This window comes from Dermochelys coriacea, chromosome 4 (assembly GCF_009764565.3).
Source record: "Dermochelys coriacea isolate rDerCor1 chromosome 4, rDerCor1.pri.v4, whole genome shotgun sequence".
Classification (NCBI taxonomy): domain Eukaryota; kingdom Metazoa; phylum Chordata; order Testudines; family Dermochelyidae; genus Dermochelys; species Dermochelys coriacea.
The window spans coordinates 130,361,126-130,385,987 of record NC_050071.1 but is presented as its reverse complement, the minus strand read 5'-3'; the positions used below and the strand labels follow the sequence as shown (position 1 = coordinate 130,385,987).

Below are 24,862 nucleotides of genomic sequence, written 5' to 3'. Positions count from 1 at the left end.
AAGGAGTACTTGTGGCACCTTAGAGACTAACAAATTTATTTGAGCATAAGCTTTCGTGAGCTACAGCTCACTTCATTGGATGCATCTGATGAAGTGAGCTGTAGCTCACGAAAGCTTATGCTCAAATAAATTTGTTAGTCTCTAAGGTGCCACAAGTACTCCTTTTTCTTTATTCTGAGGCAGTTTTCCCTCTTTATAATCTCAATCTCTTTCAACTCATAACATACCAGTAGGTTTAAATTTAATTTAATCTGATTCATATAAATTCAGAATCAGAAGATGACATTTTTAGTTTTCATTTTGTCATAAAAATAAACTATTTAAAATGCAAGAAAGGGAGGCAAAAAAGTGGGTGGAAAGCAAGAAAGTAGAGGAAGTAAGAATCACTTATTTCCTCTCAAATCTGGTTCCTAGAAAATCAGAATATTTGCTATAAGACTCATACAGTAGGACCAGATTTTCGAAGTTGGACATGTGTTTACTATTTTTGTGTTCTTCAAAGCAGACTAAGATTTCTATGGAATATAACAAATCCATTATTTAATTAGAATGTTAATCCTTCTTTTCCAGCTGGTTGGGGAAGATAGTATATTCAACCCTCCCACATCTTTTCAGACCGAAAAAACAAAACAAATCCACACACATTGGCAGGCCTTGTAAGGCGAGAAGCTGTTCTTAAAAGCAACTAGACCCTGATTAAGCCACATATGTAGATGAGTCATTCCTAGGCTATGCTCTAGCCAATCCAGAAGTCAAGAGCTAGTCTGGTGACTCTCAGGACAGGTATAGAAGCTTCACAGGAGAAACAGCAGCTCAGTCCGCTCAACATCACTCCCTGGTCTGGATTTCTCCCTTGCTTTTTAGTGGTATCAGACTCCACGAGCCTTACCCGGCTCCAGCTTTGCTCTTGCTCCAGTCCTGCTTCTGGTCCAGCCTTTTTCCAAAAGCATACTGGGCACCTGATTCTGGTTCTGACCCCAAGCTCCAGCTACTAGGCCTGACCTTCCCTATCATGGTTTCTGAAAGACTTAGCTTTGTAGATGAGGAAATGAAAACCCCATACTTTCTTGGGGAGGAATCCAATGTTTTAAAGAGCGGTAGATGGTACAGCGGTTAGGGTTTCAGCCTGGGTCTTAGATCAGAGAATCAAACATCACAGATTTAGGGCCATATTCTCAAAGGTATTTAGAGTAGCAGCCTTGTTTTTTTTCAAAGCTATTTAGGTACCTAAAGATGAAGCTAGGTGCCTAGGTGAATTTTCAAAAGTGCCTAAGCAGGTTGATAAAACTGATTCCAATGGGAAGTGGCCATTTAACCTACTTAAGTACCTTTGAAAGTCCCATTAGGTGCCTAAACACCTTTGGGAATGTAGCCCTTAATCTCTGGGCCTCAGCTCCAGGTTCACTGAAGTTGATAGAATACTATGAACCTCAATAATTTGTGTAAAATGAAGATGTTAGTACTTCCCTATCTCAGAAGCATTGTGAGGATAAATTCATTAGATTGAGTAATGAGGTCCATATAAGTACATAGAGACAGATTATGCATTAATAAATCATGATTAAATATAGGCCAAAGCCTAAAATTGCATGCATGATTTGCTAATGAAGTTATAATTGTTTGTATTAATTAAGCAATCAGTTGTATGTCTGTCTTTTGAAAATAAATTCTAGTATGTCTTGCTAATTAATGGTATATCAGGTAATAAAACCTAAAATTTCTGATTTATGGTCCCATGTAAAAACTGCTAGACCAAACTGCTTCCAAAGTGTGACTGTACATTTCAAGAGACTGCTCCCTTAGCTTAGATTTATATCTGAACTTTTTTTTAATAGATTCACAGATTTTTAAGCCCATAGCAGTCCAGTATATTCATTTAATCTACCTTCTACACCACTCTGGCCAGAGAATTTCACCCAGCAATTTTTCTTCTCTGGCCCATAAGAGAATACCATCAACCTCAAGAACTTGTGGTTGAGCTACAGATTAAATCAAGATTGGTTGTCTTTTGAAAAGATAAAGACCATGGACATAGTTTGGGGGTGGTGCAGGGGAGGCATTGCTCCCCGAAACAGAGGCAAAGCATTGAGGGTCATGTGGAGTCACATTCCACTTCCCCCCCCCATTTCTGTGAGCCAAGCTGCTCAGGTCGCCACAGCAGACAGCAGCAGCTGAGACTCCCCCATGAACTCAGCCTGTCTGTCTCCTGCCCCTATCCAGCACTAGTAGCCCACTCTAGGCAGGGGGAGAAAGCCAGTGAACCAACGGAACATGCGTGCATGCACACCCGTGCTTTCCCCTCCCCCACGCAAATAGAGCAGTCAAACTATTTCTATGATAAAGACTCCAAATGATGATGAATTTGCTCCTTTCTTGGAAAGCATTTCAGTTATAAGTTACCCTCTCTGACATATGTTCACAGAATCACAGAAATGTACTGGTGGAAGGGACTTTCAGAGGTCAGCTAGTCCAGCCCCCTGCACCGAGGCGGGATGACGCCTTGCTGCTGGCTCCCATGTCGCTCCCAGTGCCCCTTTAACTGGGTGCTGCCCCCTGGCAGTACCCCCACAGTTCTGGGTCTCCCCATCCCAGGGAACCCCCCCACTATCCCCACCTCACCTCAGTCATGGGCTACTGCCAGTCACCAACTAGCCCCTGCTCCCAGGGGCAGATTGCACTATAAGTCACTCATCACAGGTGAGGGGGTTTGGACCTGCTGCCTCTGCCTACCCCTGCAACCCCCATATCTAATAGGCCTTCCCAGGCCTGCAGCCTGGGGCTTTCCTAGGCCAGAGCTCCCCAGCTCCCTTGGCCTTTCCCCAGCCCTGCTCCAAACTAGGTCCTCTATTCAGGTCTCTCCAGCCAGGTCCCTGCCTCTCAGGGCTAGAGAGAAAGAGTTCCTCTGCTCCTGGCCTCCCTGGCTTTTATAAGGCCCGCTGAGTCTGTTTTGGGTGTGGCCCCCAGCTGCGGCTGCTCTTCTAATCAACTCAGCTTTTCCCCTGCCCCAGCCCTCTCCCAGGACTGTTTTAGGCCCTTCCAGGAAGGAGCAGGAGCCACCCCGCTACACAGCCACTTGCTATTGTTATGCCTTTGCCTGAAAGATTGAGCCCCTAATATCAGAATTTAGCTTTGTGGTATAAGATAGGACATGAGAGAGAATGATCACAGATGTTAGTCATGTTGCTTAATTCTGTACTGGTAGGTGTTCAGATAATATGGTGATGAGGGCAATATAAGAACCTACCAAAATAAACTATTATCTTAGGTTTACCTAGTTTACTCCATTTAGCTGTATTATAGACAGAAGTATTAAGTAAACAGTAGTACAAAAGAAATTTTTAAAAGTAGTATTTTATAACAAAACATTGTTCTTTTAAGTGAATTCTTCTGTGTTCTAATAATTCAACATCACTAAAAAAAAGTGAGTGTAAATATAAATTTTGTCCTGAAAACAAAGTGTGTGGTTGTCAGCTGTTTTTTTGGTTTTTGCTAACCCATCATAAACTCATCTTAACAACTGGGATTCCCAGCAATTAGTCTACTGGAGTAAATACAGCTGCCAAAGCAAAATTATGTCTAGCGTAGAATTCCATATACACAAAATTAACCCATCAATGGGTGTGTTAGAATTAATTAAACACTATGTGATATTCAAACTCTAAAGAAAATTAACCAATTTTTTATCGCAAAGATAAATCTGAAGAATTTAAACTTTTTTCCAATAAATCCACTTATTTAAATATCTACAATTTGTATAAAACGATGATGTATTTGTATCAAATACTGTTTTAAAAATATTTTTATTTCATAGGAAGTTTGTGGATTAACAAACAGAATAGACAAAAGATGATATTTTTTCTACAGAGGCATCTCAACATACAAATGTGTCATTCATAGCCCAACATTCCCCCTTCCCCCCACCAAATTGTCATTAAGTCCAATTTAAGGATACAATCTTTGATCCAAATGAAAGATTTCAGAAGATTGTGACCTAACCATGATTTGGAGTCTTTATTTTTTTGTGTAGAGCACAAGTTTACCCTGAGGGGGAAAAAACAGCAAGTTGTTTCTCGTTAGAAAAGCCACAGGGTTACTGCCACAGCTGAGGCTCTGGTTTCATTCCAAGCTTGAACTCCCAAGGGACACAGTAAAGAATAGTTATAACCAATATGGCCCAAATGTTATCACCTCCTAAATACAAAATATAAAATTGACACAGGGAAAAAGAAGAACTTTGATTTGTCCACTAGAAGAGAGCCTTCACTTAGGCAAAATAAACAATGTTATACACTTAAACTACTGTTAAATAAAACAAGTTTCTTAAAAAAAAATAGAATTTTTCAAGATTTTGAAAGTTTCTGACTTTTCCATTCATTCCAATTGTGGGATGCATTTCCTATGTCAAGCTATCTACTTCCAAACAGGAGACCCAAGCTGATTCTGTACTATATCAGCAAAATGTCAGCTACCACTAAGAGACAGTTACAACTGTTTAATTATTTTTTACTATACAATCCATACATAAACAAAACACATCTATAGATACCCCATGTGTATGTACATGTGCCCACACACACACACAGTGGTTATATCCATGATCCATGTTATAAATTACAGAACAAAATCATAAATTGTATTTATCATGAACTTTTAACCACCTCATCTGCATTCTGCCCACTAATCCATCTCTCCTCAGACTACTAACAAGCCAAACCTCCGATCACTTCAAACAGTCAGGCAGCCTCCACTGGTGGGGGTCTGTGGGACCCAGACTGAAACATAAAAGATGATTTACAGAAAGAAAATAATTGAATAATTGGGCTCAGGAGGTTTTATTTTGAAAGGGAGGTTTGAAAGGGTTTTGTTCTGGGATGAAGACTGTGGTCAACAATGCCACTCCTCTGACACAGTGGAATTTTCTCTCATAAGGATAAAGTTTGTCTACACAGGAGACAGAGTTTTCTCAGGGACCAGTCTGAGACTGTGGAACAAATTCCTACAGGATCTAAGGACCGTCACAGACTTTGCCAAGCACAGGACTCACTTCTTCTACCTTGCCTTCTCTAAACTAAACACATAAGCCCCTGTGGCACCTCTCTTCCAAAAAAAATTAACCCCCACCCCCAAGAAAGTACTTATGTATATTGAGAGGAAAGGTACTAGCTAAATGTAGGTCCATAAGATATTGAAAATAGCTCATATTGAGCATCCTTTAAAATCTGTCTTCAGTAAGAAAAAAATTGTAGGAATGATCCAGCAATCAGCTTCTGTATATTCTAGTTTGATTGTCTTTCCACTTTTCCATTTCTATTACAGGTGGTTTTCATGGTTACCACAAATCTCTCTCTAATGTATTTTATCTTGTTCTGCTAAGCTTGCCATTTCTATTCTTCATATGGCTGAACTAGTCATTCTAGAGTTAGTGCCTCCTAAAACCATCAGAAGAGCTCCCCCTCGCAAATGGTTGGTGTCAATCAATTATAGCACTACAAAGGTGGTATTAAATCTGTTATGACTAAGCACTTAGGCAGAATTGGTAATTAACAGACAGCAGGCCAGACTGCTTGTACAGCACCTAGCACAATGGGGTCGTAATGTATGACTAGGACTCCTAGTTACTACAAGAAGAAGAATTTGGATCTTAGTTTCACCTGACTTCAATCAAGGTACACCAAGGTAACCGAGTTCAGAATCTGACCCAATTGTTTTGATCAGAGAACCGAAAAGAGAACCTTCAAGGAAAGTAGAACAACTGGTCTTAGATGGGTTCTAGTGATGCTCTCCTGATCAAATGTAACTGTGAAGTTAATTCAGAGATAAATCTGCTGTACATTATTGCTGCGGGTATTAATTTATTTTGAACTCAAAAACAGCAGCAAAGAGATTTTGTACATGTTGTATAGCTATTAAAATATTGAAACAATACTTTAAAAGCCTGGAGGGGAAGAAACAGTGGAAAGGGAGAATGGAAGGGAAGATTTACTTGCATATTTATCACAAAATTTTCCCCAACTGCATCCTTTAATGATGCCACTGGATTTTCTTTCATTTAATTGCTGTTATCTCAGTCTTTATTGTAATTTACCAGGGCATGAGTTTGCAGGAGAAATAATTGTTTTCCCTCTAAATAGCTACCAGCAGGTCCTTTTTCTGTAAATCGTGGTCATGGCATAACTGTTAACAACTTTAGAAAGTGACACAAAATAGCTCCATTTACCTGGCATATTAAAATTGCAGTTGTCAGTTTTTAATGCCTCTGATATCTTTTAATCCTCCACGTGTTGTAGAACTAGCTAAGCTTTGCTTCCAGGATCCCGCCAGGATGCTCTGAGACAAAGATGTACATCCAATGAAACCTGGAGGGAAAAAAAAAGTCTTTCATGTACTTAATGCATCAAAATAACTCCAAATTTATTGTGTGAGAAATTAACTGTTCTCCTTCATAGAGGCCCAGAGCAAGGAGAAAACATCACCATTATATGTTACACTGTCAAAATGAATATGTATAAACCATACTGTGTACTCCAGTCATTTAATTTTTTTACTGATGTAATTGTAAAAATTCTTGCAGTCTTAAATGGGAATGGAAGAGATGGTAAAAGCTTAATTAAAGAGTAATTTGTCCATTACTCCTTGGACAAGGAGTCCATGTTGCTAACGATTCCTCATTGTAATAGTATCTCATTACAAAGCGCTTGTGATTGGTGGGATAGACTGAAAGCTAGTAGACCTTGAGGAAAAGTTTACCATCCTAAGGAATTCACTATGGAAAAGTTCAACATAGCCGGGGTCATCTATATTAGATTTCTGAGAAATCAAGAAAAATCAAGAGAGATTTACACTAAGACAGAAAGAATCTTCACATACAAACAATATATGTCACACACAGTAATAAATATGGAAGTGTAACTCAGCATGAGTATCTTTGGACAGTAATCTCCGAGCTTTTCAGAAAGTTTCACTGACCCTTAACTGTTTTTCATTGTGGCAGGATTGCTTTAAAAAAAAACAACACTATAAAGATTTTATAAATTATTTGTTAGAAGTATGTTTAAGAGGTGTATAACAATATTTTGTTTTTTGTTATTGTATCATTTTATATTATTAGACATTATAGTAAGTTTGAGTCTATCTTCACTAAAGATGTGGCTGTTGTCTCACATTCTATAATAATGGAGATGCACATTCTTTTTGTGTAAATATAGCTGCAAGTCCAAAAGATCTACACTTGGACTAATCTTAAGATATTTTTAATGATCTGGGAAAGAGGGATGAACAAGGAGGAGGCAAAATGTGTAGATGACAGAATTGAGATTAAATACTGTGAGGAACTGCAAAAGGAATTGGCAAAACTAGTAACATGACGGCAGATGAAATTCACTGCTGACAAAGGCAAAGTAATACACATTGAAAGGAATCATTTGACTTACTCATGTACCTTATTGAGTTCTAAATTAATTATTTCAGCTCAGAGAAAAGACTCATGTTCTGTGGACAGCTCAATAAACTTCTGTTCAAGGCAGAGTGATGGGTTAAACATGCTATAAAACTCCATGGCCCACCTGTGTCACAACAACTGTTTTTCTTCATATAAAAACCAGGGCTGGCATTAGGGGGTAGCAAGCAGAGCAACTGCCCAAGGCCCCATGCTACAGGCCCACCCCTTACGAAGCTACATTTCGTAGGGTAGGGCTTCAGCCCTGAGTGGTGGGGCTCAGAGCCCCAGGCTTCAACCCTATACAGTGGGGCTTTGGCTTTCTGTCCTGGGCCCCAGAGAGTTTAATGCTGGCCCTGCTTGGTGGACTCCCTGAAACCTGCTCATGGCCCCACAGGGGGCCCCGGACCACTGATTGAGAATCACTGAAGACCACAGAAAAAGTACATGTATGATAGAAAAAGAAGTTGCAAAGAAGAAATTATGAAAATTGTCAAATTTATTTCAGCAGCCCTACTGACACTCTCCAGAGGAAGCCCTGTCTTGTCTGAATATTTTCAGAGAGGCCTCCTCCTCTTCTAAGAAAGGACTAAGAAATTTCCAAAGCTTCTAAGGCAGTTTCCAATGAAGATAAGATATTCTAGAACTGGGCTACTGGTGGTTATGTGAAGTCTAATTTGCTAGCAATACAACAATGCTTACTTTATGCTGCATAATTAAGTTAATTTACTTTTCAAAATGATTGTGGAAATTAAAAAGTAATGTTTGATTTAGAAACTCAGACATACACACTACTAACTTCTGGGGGGGGGAGGCGGGAGGAGATCGAATGAAAATTTCAGCTATAGAGCTACACGTATGTTCTAAAAATTTGACACTAAATACTTTCCTTTTTTAGATTCCATTGGAACTAAAAGCCTGATTACTTGGTCTATGTAAAATTGGACTAGCATGAGAAAATATACTATAGGGAATAATCCTGCATTGGGAGAAGGATTGACAAGATATCTTCCTAGGGCTTTTCCATCTTTGTTTACTATGACACTTGCCAAACTATGTAATTTTTCAGCCCTGTGCCAAAGTTCAATTAATTGTGTTCAAATATTCCTTATTGATTCAAACATGAAGCTAAAATGTGTAAATATTTTTATATGAGTACTATTTATTTTGCCAAATATTCAACCAGTTACAAAGATCTAAAACATGGGTGCTGTAACCTGGTTATACAGTAAGAAAAGCTGTTACCAAACTAATGTTTTAAATTTAGTGTGGACTGTGGATTTTAACTAGAAATGGATTAAAAATTTCAAGAGCTGGGGGAATACAGCAAATAGTGTTTGCGAATGTTCTTGGAAGAAAAAATATAGGTGTACTTTGCTGGTATTCACAAGGTCTTTTAATAGAATATCCATGAGATATTAGTTATCCATAAGATAACTTTAGAATATTCATAGGGCTTGTCTATACCACGCAGCTTTTAGCGACTAGACTGTGTCGACACAGCCTGGTTGCTAAAAGTCAGCATGTATAAACGCTCTTTGTTGGTATTTTGTTGGCACTTTTGCCGACAAAATACGACTAGCCTCATGATCGGCATTAGCTTTGTCCGCGGAAGAGCACTCCTGCCGACAAAGCAGTGTTCACATCACCACTTGCGTCAGCAAAACTTTTGTCTTTCGTGGGAGGGCTTTTTTAAGGGTTTACTTAAAAGACTCCCGATTCACCGTGTGATTATGAACAAGTCATTGAACATCTTGGTACTTACAATTTACTCATCTCTTCAATAGGGATTAATAGCTTTTAAGGCCAAAAGGGACCTCTATGATCCACCAGTCTAACTTCCTGCATGACACCGGGCATAGAATTCCACCCAGTGATACCTGCATCTAGCTCAATAACCTGGGAATGAACTAGAACATATCTTTTAAATACATCCAATCTTGATGTAAACTCCCAAGTGCTGCAGAATTTACACACATCTTTGCAATCAGCTCCATCATCGCTCCTAAATATTTGTTTTTTATCTTCAGTTTGAATGTTGCTGATGTCAACTTTCAGCCATTGGCTCTGGTTATGCCATTATCTCTCCCTGTGTAGATGCTTATAGGCCATAATCAAGTGTCCTTTTAATTTCCTCTTAAATAAATTGAATAGATTGAGATGTAAGGCATTTTTTCCAGACTATGGGCGTGTGATCTGTGGGGTTTTTGAGAAGGGGCAGGAGACCCATCTCTCTCTCTGGAATCATTCCATGCTAACCCCATAGATTTCCATGCAGAAATTCAGTTGACAGTTAATGTTTCAAACAGCACTAATTCGCCCTGGGTCAATCTATGGCTGCTACTGCACAACTGTGAGGAACTCAGCCAGTGATGGCACAGCACCCAAAGGAGGAAAGATGAGCCAGGACAATAGCATGGCTAGGGTTAGCCTTCCACACAATTATCCCCTCTGCCTTTGTAAGCCTGGCACTTCCTTACACTACAGAACCTGGGGATGCACAGAGTTGGAAGTCTGTTTCCCCTAGCCTCAGCTTCATCTGCTAATGCTCCTCCTACCTGCAAGGCCAACTGATTAGTTCAGGCTTGTAGTTTTCCTAGCGACTCCTGTGAATATATCCATGGTCTGCATAATCTAGGAGTGAATTTACAAGACTTTTGCAAGCATCTGGTTGGTGTTTGCCTATCAAAACCAAAACACTCAACCTTTAGAGGATTAAAGCACTCCTTTAATACCCACAAGTTTAGCTAATATTTTATATCGCATGCAGATAGAAAAACTGAACTCATTTACAACCAAACTAGGAAGACTGTCCTCTGTCATCCTTAGAGTGAGAGCTCACTGGGAAAAGCATCATTTCTTCTTGAATATCTGGAAAGCATCCAACACAATTCGGGCAGCAAACAAATAATGAATAATATTTTTTATTTAGTGGAATATCTTCACGCTTCCACAGCAGTGCCAATGAAACATAAATGCCTATGATCTTATAAGCTATATGAGCTTTTCTTTGTGACTCACAAGGAGTAGATTTTTCTGAATAATCAACCAACTGCTTGGTCCATTGCTTTATTTTTTTATCTTTTTTCTGTTTTTTATATATACGTTTTTTAAATCCAATATCAAAATATTGTATTATTTGCTATTCCAAGACAAGATCACAGGTTCTGGAAAATGTCTGTTTATTGTTCAGCTATGGGATATGGCTAAATCTAGCATTATATGTATTTTAAATGTCAGCTAAGCCTTTAATTATCACAATGTCCACTCATTGGTGTTCTGATTCTGACTTCTGGTTTTCAGTTTAGAAACCAGTATTATGGGCAAATCCTGCATTCTAAATTAAGTTCAAGGGTTGTTTGTTTTAAAGAAACAAAAAATAAAAGTTGAGAGAGCTATCTAAAATTAGTATTCAGTGTTCCTATATCCTATATATTGGTTTTATCATCAATGACAGACCCCAGCATGTAGCACAGAGTTAAGGCTTTAAGGTAGAGACTTAGGTAGGTGCTATCCTATTCCCAAATAAACTGAAATACCTTCCTTTATAGTATGCAGTATGGTTATTTAGCCCAACCACCTCAAATAGTTTTTTGCCTTCATGCAATAAAACCGAGTATTCTCTTGTCGGCATACTAAATATTAAAAAACAAAAACAAAAAAGCACAAAGTAGCTCATCTTGAAAAAGATGATGCATTGTTGGCTCTGTTCTGTTTCCGTTTGAAGATTACACATTCCTTTTCAAAGAAACAATATTAGACACACATTTCTAAATACCCGAAGATAAGTTGCAGGCATACCTAGAATCCATACACTTACCTGATATAAATATTTATCATAGGAAGGGATTGTCTTATTCACAAAAGAGACCATATCATTGTTTTCTCTCTTTAGTCCACTTTCCCAGCTCAGTAATAAATGTTTCTCTCACTGTTCTCCATAAAGGAGAAAGCAACTGGCACCATTTAAGAATAACCCCTTCTGCTCATAAAGAAGCAAAGTTGACAGGCTTAGCTTGGGGAGGGGGAGGGGACTTCTTCCCAGAAGGATAGCAGATACAACTGAGGGACTAAATGGTAAAGGTATAAAAACAGGGAACATGGGGGACTCTTCAAAGGCCTAATGTAGGGATTAAAAAACCCCGGGGCAGGGGGAAGGCTATAGAATATGCAACATTAATAAGGAATACATGAAAATTTACACTTGATACACATGGATTTATATTCTGTGGTGGACAAACCTTTTAAGAACAAGTTTGGATAAGATCCTAACAATTAAGATGTTTATTTGAAGGTTATAGAAATTTATCAGGTTTCAGAGTAGCAGCCGTGTTAGTCTGTATTCGCAAAAAAGAAAAGGAGTACTTGTGGCACCTTAGAGACTAACAAATTTATTAGAGCATAAGCTTTCGTGAGCTACAGCTCACTTCGTAGCTCACGAAAGCTTATGCTCTAATAAATTTGTTAGTCTCTAAGGTGCCACAAGTACTCCTTTTCTTTTTTATAGAAATTTATCACATATTTGTAGATTATATGGGAAAAAGTACAACCGTGCAAAAGAGTAGAAAGGGTGATTTTAAATTCACTTTCCTATTTCTGACATAAGGCAGTGGTCTGCATCTACTGTTATTTTGTCCATTTTACTACTTCCTCCATGCAAAAGTTAGCTGAGCAAGATCATTTTGGCTTATGGATACTTTTTCAGCATGCACTCACTTGGTGACAACGGAAAGATTTTGAACTGGGAAAAGTTTTCCATCATTTAGCAGAGTGAATCATGGAATCCAATATATTAGAGATGGAAAAGACCTTTTAGTTTATCTGTCCCCTCCCTTTTGGCTACAGGATTGCTCCTTGCAATGTATAGTCAGATCGTGGGGTACCCTGTGGCTGCTTCACATTGCACCCCCAGCAGCATCTGGCAACAGTGCCATGATAGAAGAGGGCAAAGGATCTTTTCTCATTCCCTCTCCTAAAGGCTTTTGTTCAGTCAAATGTCCTCTGAAGGCCAATGAGAGTTTTGCTTGAGTGATGTGAGAGAAATAACATATGTCAGGTAAAAAAATTAAAAAGTCACAATACTTTCTTTCTTGCAGATCTTTACTGAACTGAGGCCAATATTAGTCATTTGTCTGCCCAACACTCAAACATTTTACAGTTCAAGAGTAAAAAATTAAAATAAAATTTTAAAATCCCTTTTGGGAGGGTTTGAGGGAAACCTCTCAAATATTGTTCTTTCGATGTTGTTCTGCAGATGTGTTCCATTTCAAACTTTGTCTACAAACACTTGTTTATTAAAATAGACGTTTTAACCTAACTGGCTTGTACTTAAAGTCACTGCAAAATAAATGTTTAAAAAAATCCCACTTAGGAAAGATGCTATGAATCATTTTCATTTTTGCTAGTTCCAAAGTGTGTCACAATTCCTTTAACAATGCAAGAATCTCTGAATTACATCCAGATTTTCATATTAATATATGGAATCATCTGGAGTTCATCACGAATGGGTCTGTTTCTAGTATTAATGGTAACTTTTCAAAACATGCTTTATACACGGCATGTGGGTACTTGATTGGAGCATTCTACTTCTCAGCTCAGCCTCATTATCTAAACTGAACCAAATTCTAAGGGCTCCACAGCTTCCTCTCTAAGTCTGGTATGTCCATGCAAAGCTGACCATCAACCAATATACAGTTATAGTTTTTGTACATATCAAGTGGCAGTAATATTTCATTTCCTGAGACATAGTGCTCTGTAAGAAAAAAAGAAGCTACTATTGTCAATGAAAAAGCCAGCAATATAATGTTTGCCTCCTAGTGCAAGTTAGACTATTTTATTCTATTAATCATGCAATAAAAATGTATACAAAATATTTTGAGCCAAACGTAGCCTTTTATGTAAAAATCCACAGTGTAGGCAAAAGTCAGCATAGCATCCGTGACATCAAGGCCACTGAAGTTCCTCTAATCATTTCATCTGGATTGGGTGGTTTAGTTGGGAAAGTGGCTCTCCGAGCCTGTGGATGTCCCAGGATTCAATGGGAAATTCTGCACATTTCAGGATATCAGAAGAAGTCTAGTACATTAGAAGGATAGCCCACTGCCTCTGCACAACTTATTCCCCTAACAGCCTGGCTGCCTCTGAAGTTATGCTCCCATTGGTTCCCCACTCATGTCTAGCCCAAACTCTTCTTCAGGGGACAGTTTGAGAGCATAAGACAAGAGTCCGCAGAAGTTGAAGCTGATAGTATCAGTATGACCCCACACAGGTTGATGACAACAATCTCTCAGTCTCTGCATTTGGAAGAGGAAGATCTCATGAAGTTTCCTTGCTCTACAACTAAGGGAGCTTTTCCTCTTCGATTACCCATCTAAAGCAAGGGGTTCCTATCACTATTGAAAAGGTGTTCTTAACTCCTCCTCCAATCAGCACTATGGGAGAATTTGCCCAGAAGGTCTCTTCTCCATGTGTAGGTGACTTCTAAGAACTTTTCTTGGCTGGCTGTGAGTGTGACCTTTGCAAAAAGTTTCCATGCTTTGGACACTGAAGGAAGCATTCAGGGATGTTGGCTGCCTCTCTTAATGTCATTTCCAAGATTTGGGTGGAACAAAGTCTGCGACTTCATTCCAGGCAAGCAGAAAGGAGGAGCACACAAGTGGCCATATAAGGCTTTACGTGGCCACCCCCCAAGCTGGAACTTCCCCTTCAGAATAGGAAGCTGCTGCTGCAGACCAAAAGGTCACAGAACCCTCATGGGGTAGCACCTGCAAAAGCATCTGTGGGCTCACAAGAGCATAATGGAATAAAACGCTGCTTACTTAACAAGCAGCAATGTCTGACCACATTGTCAACTAGGCATCCAGTGAAAAACTGCCTTCCAGGTTTTTAAGAAGCACCAATTGCTTCAACCCACCTCACAGACCAATCTTTCACTACTCCCCTTTCTACTGACCTACCAGTGGCCTCTTCTGTCTTCACACAATCTGAGCCCTATTCACATAAGAGCCTTCTCAATTATAGCCCAATTGCAGTAAAAGCATTTTGATTTTTGGACTAGATTCTTATGGGAATTTAGGGCACCATTCACAAAACCAAGGAGCAGGCAGTGTTGGTGGCCTCCTTTCCCTGCTCTCTTCTCTCCCAGGTCAATGTCCTAACCACCAGATTATTGGCTATTTTAAGATAGATCTCTCTCACATTGAATCAATTCCATTTTTTAGAACATATTTTGACAGTCAGTGGGCCTGAGAGAGAATGAGTCTACAGCCTGGTAGCTGGGGCACTCACCTGAGAGGAAGTACACCTGGGTTCCAGCCCCTGCTCCAGATTTAAACCTGGGTCTCCAACATCCCTGGTGAATGGCCTAACCACAGAGCTGTTGGACATAAGGGCATCTTCTCCTCCATTTTGTGAGTGCCACTTAAATCCCCATGTGAATTTAGTTTAAAAAAATCAAAAGATTTTGTTTTGATAATGTCCAAATGATGCGTTCAAAACAAAAGAATAAATTTCTGAAAGGTCAAAATGAATCATTTCAACATTTCTGAATTTTTTCCAGCTGAAACAATACAACAAAATCACGAATTCACAAAATGATTTCTTCTTTTTCTTCTTCAACGCTTAGCCAAACAGTCAGCCATAATGATAGTTTACCATTTGGTCTATTCCTGTGCAGCTGCAAGGACTTGAGGGGCCACATCTTGTGGCATTCTGGCGACATGTCCAAAAAGCATAAGACAAAATGTTTTGGTCAACCAAAATATGGAATTTTCAGTGGCTTTAAAAAAAAAAAAAAGAGTTGGCCAAAATATTTTGCTCAGCTCTATTAATAATCCTCCTGCAAATATAATTCTCAATTTTACAAAGTCCCAAGTCACATAACCTGACAAAGAACAAACCACAGATCTCCTAACTCCAGCTCAGTGCGCTAGCTGCTAGTCCAAATCCTTCGTGGGCTATTTTCAGACAAAGGTATCTGCTAGTATGTATTCTTCGTGGGCTATTCTCAGACAAAGGTATCTGCTAGTAGAAAGTTCAGCAACATGCATATAATACTTTGTAGCAGGTAAAATTTCTTTTAAAATCTCAGAAACCTTCTATAGTGCTAACATACAAGAGGATTTGGAGGACTTGCTCAACTTACACCTACACCTCAGTCTAAACCATCTTCAAATGTTTATTGCAGGCCCTCTCTAATTTTCCCATGGCTGGGTTCCATAAGTTATCGACCTAAATTTTGTAAAGGGTGAATCCTCTGCCCCTTTGGCTTATTAATTCAAGATTTCAGGTAATAGCCCCCTCTTTCTCCCATTTTGTCATAGCTGTCACAAAAGAGAGACCCTCAGTGAAGTCTGGTTCTCACAAGCCTCCTTTTTAATTTTCTTCTGGAGACCTCACCATACCTGGTCTGTCTCCTTCCTTACAGAAATTTCTTCCATTAGGAGAGTGCACAAGTTGGAACCTCTGTCAATGAAAGAAGTATCTTCAGTTTGTCTTGCAGAAGATGGTATTTAGTTAAGATCTTGACATTGTATACAACCAGAAAACAAAGAGTTCCACTTGAAACAAATATAAGGGAGAGAGAGAAATTGTTTAAGACCAAATATTGTTAGAAAAACAGCCAGTTTTATCATCTATCTACACTGGACCAATGAGTAGAGAACATCAGATACTTATACTTCTAAGGGTCTATTCATACCTCCAAGGGTCTCAAAAATGTTTGAGAGCCTCCAGTACTAATGCTGTCAATGGATCATATGAAACATATGGCAAACATTCAAAGCATCCATTAAGTCCCCTCATAGGATCAAAATACATTCTGCAAGAGGCTCCTGAGAACCTTATGTCTTTGCATGTTGGATTTGCAACACACCCACTGGAGATTTCCAATTCTTTCAACACATACTACATAACTGATATAATCTCTTCAATTAGTGTAGTCTTTGGTCCTTCTGGCTGCCACTGAAGGACTAAGCAAGGAAACAAAAATTAGAGAAAGTAAATGAATACACTCCATTTTCATTTCTCCCAGTTGAGTTTATGTTGCCAGACATTGAATATTTGTTCCCACCGTAAGAATTGGCTCTTACTACTGGATACACCCCCTGAGTATTGTCCAGGTCAGTGGATGACTGGCAAGAAGAAAAAATATGGCTTCTTCACCTATAATTTTTAATTTCACAATGAAAAGCATGCAGTGGTTTGAAAAGACCCTCTCTATATAAAAAGCTATTATAAAATTAAGTTTGTCTATGTTATATCTTAAATCTATCAATCTAAGAATCTTCAGTCGTCCTTTTGTTTCTACCTAGCTTCAATAATCTTCAGTGGTCTTTTTTTTTTTTGAACCTAGTTTTTGTAGTTTCAACTTTGGAATTCAGCAAAGCCTTTCTGAGCTCAGAGGAAGGGGAGGAAAATCTTAAAAATCCTAAATTGCCTCCACTATGATGAAATGAGTAGGTCTAGTGCCGAGAGATGTCCAAACCAATGGATGCCCACCACTATGAAAAATATAAATAGGCGATTCCCCCTCCCCAATTCTTTATCCATCTCCCGTGTAGAGAAAGAGACAGAATTACATCAAAACTGGTACCTCCTTGCAGATACAACAAGGGAAAACCAAGGAGTATATCTTGTTTAAGTCACACTTGACATCAATGAACTGAGAGTATTTGAGAGTACACATTAAATAGCACCATTTACAAATGATACCAGTATAGCTCAACTCCAACAGCAAAGGACCCCGTGAGTCCAAAGAGGGCTTGGAAAGTTTGTTTCCTTCTTATTTTACTATCATCTTGTAATATAAACTAAACTGCTTTGTGACTCAAAATTATTGTAAGAGCCACTGGTTAAGAATCCAAGATTTGCACAACACTCAGAATTCAGACAACATATTGTTCAAAGATGTAACCCATATTTCTTAAGTTAAACGCCTGGTCATAAACACAGCTTGGCATCACTATCGAACCATAGACTATGTTACCTTTTTATCGCTAATTCATATTTTAAATATACAAGATAAATCTATGCACCAAATCCCTGTTGCACTTTTATTCTGACCCAATAAAAAAAAACTCAATCAACTGATTAAAGCTGGAAACAGATATTCTGGCTTCAACATAATAAAAACACCCTGCAAGTTATACAGTGCAAGACCCGTTGGCTCTAGCTAGTGCTTATTAAACATATTCTGTTCTTTCCATAAAACTATAACTTAATTCTCTGCCTATGGTTTCAATTTGTTCAACCATCAGTATCAATTACCAGCATTATTTTTCATTTTGCATGAGGAAAATATAGTTGAATTTCCTGTCAAGCAAAATTGTCGGGTTTTTTAGTCTTTTAAATCCTTTACCCCACTCTTTCCAGTGGAGCTGCAGTTTTTCCTTCCATGGTGCCAAGCTAGTGCCACTCCAAATACAGGCTTCTTTTTGTTACTGCTTTTATGTACAATAGTGTCTCCCTGGCACAGCAATAAATCCCCCAGCCCCATACACAAACCGTGCCCCAAGGCAGAAGATTGCAGAAGTATCATCCTAAACTATCTCGCTCTCTGCCTCATGAAGTGCAGGACTAACAAAGATCAGGAGGTCAGCATCTCTCTGGGGCCAATAGAACCAGCCACTGTAACTTCCCTAATCTAAATCTCTTGATCCTGCATGGTGCTGAACCCTCTTGCCTGAGCCAGCAAAACCCTTAAGTAATGCTATTGGAGTCAAAGGGACTACTCAAGTGCTGAAAATTAAGAATGTGCTTAAGTACTTTTCTGGATTATGGACAGAGTACTCAGGATGTACACAGAGTATGACAGGATTGAGACCTGGATGATTTACTTCTCTCTTCTATAGCAGGACAGCTGACAAGTCGCCACCAGTTCTGCCCATTACAACAACGTTGGCATCAGAGAAAGGGTTTTCTCCCTAAAGCAGCAAATCAAGGTGAAAATATGGTCAGAGGAAATCTATTTTTAAAAGTTACAGATTAAAGCAAACACTGGGTGATTTTTTACAATGTCTAACTAGTGATAGGCCCAAACTACAAAGTTCAGGTCCAAATCCAAGCTCTCTCAAAATTCAAGGCATTTAGATCCGAGATTTGGATTTTGCCCATTTTAGAGATTAATGCCAGCTCCAAAGTTTTGGTCCAAATATGAAAGTTCCCAAAGAATGGAGTTTGGTTAGGTTAGACACATCATTGTGTCTGACCCTATCATTTTATAAAAAAACTACAAATACGGTAAAAAAAAAAAAAAGAGTAAAAACCCTACCTTTATATTTTTTTCCTTATTCAACGATCTGATTGCTCGTTGTCACTGATCTGGCTGTGAATGTGTTACTCTATAATTTGGGGTATATTTTCAAGGCAAGATACTAGAGGTACACAGGTAAAGCCCATAAACCACCAGATGGAAAATATATCCTTTGGCCCACATATCATTAGTGATTTGAAAGAATGAACAATAGGATGTGGAGAAGGGAACTCCCGAGTTCTAATTCTGACTGATATTAACTTGCTGGGTGGCCCTTCGTTACTTTGTCTCAGTTCCCCCATCTGAGCATGGGACAAGATCTTCTGTAAACAAAAACTTAACTGACAAATATGGGAAAAAAAATCTTGACATACAAGTGAAAAGTAACTAGAGGTGTGATCCCGGCAACACATAGGTCCTGATTTTCCTCTTCTTGCCACCTTATGTTATCACATCTGTGCAAAGTTGGTGTACTCATAACAGTCGTATTTTACATCTGTACAGAATGAGAGTAAGTAACTACACCAGGTGCAAGGCAGTGGAGAATCAGGTAATATAGTTCTAGTTTTATACTTCAAGTTTGATACAGAGCATTTGAAAGTTCCTCCCACCACACTGTGAGAAACCACTTTAATGAATATGTGTGATGTTTATGAGTTCAGTATACTATATGCATTTTTGCTGACTAAAGGCTTGATCCTGTCCTCATTAAAGTCATTGGCAAAGCTCCCCTTGATATTAATGGTGCAAAATCAGGAGCAGGTTAACTCACTTGTAGATATTAAGAAATTTATTTTATTTTATTTACAGAGAGGGGGAAAAATCACTTGTACACATACACAGACATCCCCACAACACAGGGGAATTTGGTTTGCTAATTTTCTAGTTCTTTTTCACTATTATGCTGAGCTGTCATGGCTAACAGCATCATTTGGCAGGATCCTGATTTTAAAAAAAACGTTTGTTATACTGTGAAAAGATGAAGCTACTCTTTCTAAAACTGGATTTTCCATTAACAGCTGATGTCTACAGCAAACCGATGAATGACCTTTCTTGTTTGTTTTTAAGAAAGTAAACTGATCTTTACATAGCTCAGAGTAAAAGACTCAAAACAGAATGGGACAGAAAAGTTAAAATATTCCATCTTGGGAAGTTCTCTGAAACATCCTGGGGCTGACTCTTTTGCCTGGCACCTCGTGTCATCACTTACACCTGTGCAAAATGGGTTAAAATGCTACCATTCTTATTGGTACTTCATTGGCACTGCATCTCACTGTGATTTCCCCAACACTCTGACTGGGATCCAGCACCTGTGGTTAACCTTTTTCCCCAGGCTCTAACAGCCTATTACCACCCAGTTACCAACCAGCCTTCAAAAAGCAAAATCCATTTATTCTTTGGGCAAAAGCATCACAAAGAAAACATATAAAACAAAAAACAGACCTATCCACATGCTAAAAGCTTACTAGAGGTCACCCCCATCTCCAACACAGGACTCTAGTAGGGGGTCAAACTTTCAAACCTCTCAACCAGGTTTGCATTTTTTTTATTAGAAGTTCATGTTAGGGGTGATGGGGTTGCTCTACTGCACTGCCTCCTGGAGGTTCTGGGGATTAGCTTGGTCTGGCCAACACCCCTTCCAGCAGGTACACCCTGGAAGTTTCTCCTCTGCAGCCCCTCTCACTCCAGGAACTGCAATGTCCTCTTCAGGACTCAGCCCTCCAGCTAGGTCACTATTGTGGTTTCTCTATTTATGGGGGAGTGTATCAAGGTTCCCACTCTCCAGCAGTCTTCCACTTCACTGTCTCACAGTGGCAGTGCCTCAGTGGCTGGCAGAGGAACGTGGGCCCACCCTCTATTCAGGTTCTGGCTCATGGACCCTCTATTCAGCAGTCCAGGTCATAGAATCATAGAAGGTTAGGGTTGTCTGAGACCTCAGGAGGTTATCTAGTCCAACCCGCTGCTCAAAGCAGGACCAACCCTAATTAAATCATCCCAGCCAGGGCTTCGTGAAGTCGGGCCTTAAAAACTTATCAGGATGGAGATTCCACCACCTCCCTAGGTAACCCGTTCCAGTGCTTCACCACCCTCCTAGTGAAATAGTTTTTTCTCATATCCAACCTAGACCTCCCCCACTGCAACTTGAGAGCATTGCTTCTTGTTCTGTCACCTGCCACCACTGAGAACAGCCTAGCTCCATCCTCTTTGGAACCTCCCTTCAGATAGTTGAAGGCTGCTATCAAATCCCCCTTCACTCTTCTCTTCTGCAGACTAAATAAGCCCAGTTCCCTCAGCCTCTTTTCATAAGTCATGTGCTCCTGTCCCCTAATCATTTTCGTTGCCCTCCGCTGGACTCTCTCCAATTTGTACACATCCTTTCTGAAGTGGGGGGCCCAAAACTGGATACAATACTCCAGATGTGGCCTCACCAGCACTGAATAGAGGGGAATCATCACTTACTTTGATCTGCTGGCAATGCTCCTACTAATTCAGCCCAATATGCCCTTAATGATCTTGGCAACAAGGGCACACTGTTGACTCATATTCAGTTTCTCATCCACTGTAATCCCCAAATCCTTTTCTGCAGAACTCTTGCTTAGCCAGTTGGCCCCAGCCTGTAGCAGTGCCTGGAATTCTTCTGTCCTAAGTGCAGGACTCTGCATTTGTCCTTGTTGAACCTCATCAGATTTGTTTTAGTCCAATCCTCCAATTTGTCTAGGTAACTCTGGACCCTACCCCTACCTTCCAGCATATCTACCTCCCCCCTCCAGCTTAGTGTTATCCACAAATTTACTAAGGATGCAAACCATCCCATCATTAATGAAAATGTTGAACAAAACCGGCCCCAGGACAGAACTCTGGGGCACTCTGCTTGATACCGGCTGCCAACTAGACATCGAGCCGTTGATCACTACCCGTTCAACCCAACAATCTAGCCAGCTGATAGTCCATTCATCCAATCCATACTTCTTTAACTTGCTGGCAAGAATACTGTGGGAAACTGTATCAAAAGCTTTGCTAAAGTCAAGATATATCACGTCCACCGCTTTCCCCATATTCACAGAGCCAATTACCTCATCATTGAAGGCAATCAGGTTAGCCAGGCATGACTTGCTCTTGGTGAATCCATGCTGACTGATCCTGATCACCTTCCTCTCCTCCAAGTGCTTCAAAATGGATTCCTTGAGGACCTGCTCCATGATTTTTCCAGGGACCAAGGTGAGGCTGACCAGTCTGTAGTTCCTCTAATTCTCCTTCTTCCCTTTTTTTAAAGATTAGCACTATATTTGCTTTTCCAATCTCCTGGGACCTCCCGCATTCACCACAAGTTTTCGAAGATAATGGCCAGCTTTTCTAAATATCCTTAACCTGTTCTTTCACTACTGAAGGCTGCTAATCTCCTCCCCATACTGTACTGCCAAGTGCAGCAATCTGGGAACTGACCTTGTCTTTGAAGACCGAGGCAAAAAAAAAAGCATTGAGTACTTCAGCTTTTTCCACATCATCTCTCACTAGGTTGCCTCCCCCTTTCAATAAGGGTCCCACACTTTCCCTGACCTTCTTCTTGTTGCTAACATACCTGTAGACACCCTTTTGTTACCCTTCACACCTCTTGCTAGCTGCAACTCCAACTGGGCTTTGGCCTTCCTGATTACATCTCGGCATGCTCAAGCAATATTTTTATACTCCTCCCTAGTCATTTGTCCAAGTTTCCACTTCTTGTAAGCTTCCTTTCTGTGTATAAGCTCACTGAAGATTTATCTATTAAGTCAAGTTGGTCGCCTGCCATATTTGCTATTCTTTCTACACATTGGGATGGTTTGTCCCTGTAACCTCAATAAGGATTCTTTAAAATACAGCCAACTATCCTGGACTCCTTTCCCCCTCATGTTATTCTCCCAGGGGATCCTGCCCATCAGTTCCCTGAGGGAATCAAAGTCTGCTTTTCTGAAGTCCAGGGTCCATATTCTGCTGCTCTCCTGTTTTCCTTTTGTCAGGATCCTGAACTTGACCGTCTGACGGTCACGCTGCCCAGGTTGCCACCCACATCTACTTCCCCTGCCAATTCTTCCCTGTTTGTAAGCAGCAGGTCAAGAGGCCCCTAGTTGGTTCCTCAAGCACTTGCACCAGGAAGTTGTCCCCAAAACTTTCCAAAAACTTCCTGGATTGTCTGTGCACTGCTATATTGCTCTCCTTGCACCTTGCTACCTTTCCTCCTAGCCCTCCCCATTTCTTAGCATTTGCCAGTCTCTAGGGAGTAATTGTAGGGAACCTGTCCCTGGAACCTCCAAACTCTCCTTTCTCCCAAGGAGAAAAGGAGTACTTGTGGCACCTTAGAGACTAACAAATTTATTAGAGCATAAGCTTTCGTGAGCTACAGCTCACTTCATCGGGTGCATCCGATGAAGTGAGCTGTAGCTCACGAAAGCATATGCTCTAATAAATTTGTTAGTCTCTAAGGTGCCACAAGTACTCCTTTTCTTTTTGCGAATACAGACTAACATGGCTGCTACTCTGAAACTTCTCCCAAGGAATGATTACAGACTTTCCCAGCAACCCCCTCAGCTGCCAATTTCCTGCCTTTATAAGTCCAGCCCAGCTCGGTCTCCTCAGCTGGACTCTCTCACTCAGTCAGGGGATTACTTAGCCACCTGATTCCTCCCTGCTGTGGCCTGTTGGGTTAATTAGACCTCTTTTTAGTCTTCATTAACCTTTCAGGGCAAGTGTAAGCTGAACATCCCATCTCAAGCAGCTCAGCTGTTTCTTTACAAAGTTTGGGTCTTTGATCTCTGATCTCCTGTAACAGGTAACTTACTCTCCTTCAAAAGATGGGCTGCATAAACATTTTTGGAAAAATTGCATTTAGGCCCTCCCCGAGAAATTCCCCAGGAAACAAGTTCAGCAAGCCAGGATTCCTGAAAACATATTTAACACTTATTGTCACAAAAGTTCATGACTGTCTGGCACATTTCAATATAATAGTCTTTTGAAGATCTCAAACATCCCAGGTACCATCTCTCTCGCAAATCACATTTTTGGCTTTAAGAAGGAGGGAGGGATATTATGAAACATGGGGAAGATTTTCAAAAGCACGAAGTGCACTTAGGTGCTCAACTTACATTAAATATCAGTAAAGTTGGACACATATCTCCCATTTGTGGGGGAGTACTACCGGGGCAGAACCCCAGAGAAAGGGGCACCAGGGGTCTGTGAGGGACATGGGGGCCAGAGCTATGGTGGCTCAATGGCCTGCAGAGGGCGCTTCACGCTGGAAAAGAGCTAATTCCCAATGACCAGCAGGAGACGCCGCAGGGGTGAGTCCGTTTGTTTACAGTGCCATATGATCTTTAATGCTTAACAGTGATCAAGTCAGTCTTACTCTCACTTGAAAGATGGCATCTCCAACACCACAATGCCTCTGACATCTTGACAAAGCATCCAAACAGATTAACCTGGGTCACTGAACAATACTATAGGGGGAACAGTTTGTTGTTATAGCAAAGGAAACATTTAAAAGTAAAAAAACAGAGATTCCATTATAATAAATTAGCCATAATGGGCCAAATTCATCTTTTAGAATAATTCCACTGAAATTAGAGATAAATTTAATCCAGTGTTAATTTCTTCAAAGAACTAGATAGGAGGGAAAAAGGCAATGCCAACCCTATTAACTAAACATCTATTTGTGCTTAATAATTTCTAGAGATTGTCCAAAACACAGTTTATACTTGAGAATATATTCCTCTAGTAACGCTGCCAAGAACTTCCAGAGCATGGATTATCTGCTTTGGATGTGGGTATAATTTATGCACCTAAGGGCCTATTCCTGCACTTCCTGAGATCAATGGGAATTTTGTCATTGATTTTAATGAAAGTACAAGTAGGCCCCATGCTTTTGTGAAGATGTATTTGTTGTACTATTCACAAATTGATATACTTTTACAGTTATGCCAGATGGCTTCTGTTCTTTCCCCACAGAACTGTCCCCTTTTCAAATGGCTATTACAGACTTCAGCAATATGCTGGACAAGATTCCTGAAGTGCATTAAATCAACTATATGTTGATGACTTTTATTTTCACAATGGTTACACACTGGAGATACATAATGCATTTTCCCATTCAATTTACAACTTGTTAATGTCCAGACCCTGTACAGAACTTCGTAAACACAAAA

At 40.0% G+C, this 24,862-nt stretch overlaps 1 protein-coding gene across 8 annotated transcripts in view; it reads right to left on the bottom strand.

The window, feature by feature from the left end:
* The window catches only part of SPON2 (spondin 2), a 105,268-nt gene that overhangs the window by 40,386 nt on the left and 40,020 nt on the right, over positions 1-24,862 (bottom strand). For all 8 annotated transcript variants that reach the window (XR_005292376.2, XR_006280604.1, XR_006280605.1 and 5 more), the window contains exon 2: positions 6,218-6,356. The gene's annotated coding sequence lies outside the window, so the exon portion shown is untranslated. The remainder of the gene's footprint in view (positions 1-6,217; positions 6,357-24,862) is intronic.